The sequence below is a fragment of the Peromyscus eremicus genome, chromosome 18, assembly GCF_949786415.1.
Source record: "Peromyscus eremicus chromosome 18, PerEre_H2_v1, whole genome shotgun sequence".
NCBI lineage: Eukaryota > Metazoa > Chordata > Mammalia > Rodentia > Cricetidae > Peromyscus > Peromyscus eremicus.
Genome location: NC_081434.1, coordinates 24,484,362 through 24,486,002, shown reverse-complemented (window position 1 = coordinate 24,486,002; position 1,641 = coordinate 24,484,362). Strand labels below are relative to the sequence as shown.

General features: G+C 38.0%; 1 pseudogene; it reads right to left on the bottom strand.

Annotated features, from left to right (window-relative positions):
• Nucleotides 1-442: 442 nt before the first annotated feature.
• LOC131895235 (small ribosomal subunit protein eS6-like) lies at nucleotides 443-1,229 on the bottom strand (annotated as a pseudogene).
• Nucleotides 1,230-1,641: the final 412 nt, after the last annotated feature.

Sequence of the window (1,641 nt, the reverse complement as noted above, 5' to 3'; positions counted from 1 at the left end):
TCACAGCTACCTGGAAGCAATTCAGGAGATATGACACCTTCTCGCTTCTGAGTACACCTGCATGCATGGGCAAAAAAATACACACATGCATATATAAATAAAAATAAAATAAACTTGCAAAACTAAAAACTATGTGTTTTAGTATTTTAATTTAAAATAATAGCAATGTTCTGCAGAGGAAATACAGTAATATCTTATTCTTACCCAATGCAAGAGTAACCACTGGTATTATAATAAAAATACAGATTAACAAAAGTGTTGAAAATTTATTTGATCATACTTTTCATGATACAGAAATCACCACAAATGGATATCTAAACACTCAGACAAAATTGTACTTTGAATGTTTTATTAGCATATATTAATTATACATAATACTGGGTGTCATTGTGTTGTTTTCTTTTTTTTAAGGTATGATCATTTATTTGTTACCCTTAAAGACTTATTTTTGACTGGACTCAGACTTAGAAGTAGAAGCTTTCAGAGAGGATAGCATACACCTCTAGACGATCTGTTCCTGGTGCTTTTTTTTTTTTTTTTTTTTTTTTTTTTTTGGCTTCCTTCATTCTCTTGGCTAAAAGTTTAGCATATTCTGCAGCCTCCCCCTTGTTTTTCTTTGTTCGTTGTTTCTTTAGAGCAATATGATGGCATTTGTGTTGCAGGACACGTGGGGTAACAAGACACTGAATCTTGGGTACTTTGGTCCTGGGCTTCTTACCTTTTTTGTTTAACGGCTTTCTGACTACGTATTGGCAGACACCATCTTCCTTAAAGTAATTCAAAAGCTTTCAGATTCTGCTAGTTCTTTTAGGTCCCAACCAACGAGGCACAGTAGTATCTGTCAGTCCAGGAATATCCTTCTCTCCTTTTTTTACAATAACCAAGTTGAGAACACTGAGATTGGCATCCACGATGCATCCTTGAACAGACTTGTGCTTCCCCTCTCGCGTCCTTCTTGGTCTATAACAAGAATGCCCCTCACGCAACAGCAGGCGCATTCTGCCGTGGGTCAAAACGCCTTGCTTCATGGGAAAACCTTGTTTGTCATTCCTGCTACTGATTCGGACCAAATAATCCTTCTACTCTCCACCCAGAGCATCAGCAGCTACTTCTGGGACCATGCGCTTCTCATAGTCCATGAAGTACATAGTCTCATGAAGCTTGGGCTCATCGCCCACTTCGATGAGTTTCTGACAGCCAGTGGCAGGGAAGGAGATATTCAGCTTCATCTTGACACGGTTTTCATATTTGTACCTAACGTATTTTCATCATATTCACAGTCACATTACCCTCTCTTTTTCTACTTTGTCTCCCAAATATCCTTTTCCTAATTAGGTGTTTCTATTGTCGTGTCTTTTAAAACAATTTGTGACATAGGAAGTTTCTTTATAGTTGTTTGTGGGAGCATTGGCGAATGTGCTTGCAGTAGCATTGGCACAATGCCAATGGTTCCTCCATGGAATAGAATGTCTCTTTCCCTCATCCACTGGCAACGGTATTGTTATATTTGGTTCATTAAAGAAGAGATGTTTGTACAGAAGAAGTATAATTAAAGTTTAATGATAACAAACTGGCAGTGAAGAGAAAGATCTGCTTGGTTTCCCTAGGCTCAGTTACACGGCAAGACTCATCTGACATTGC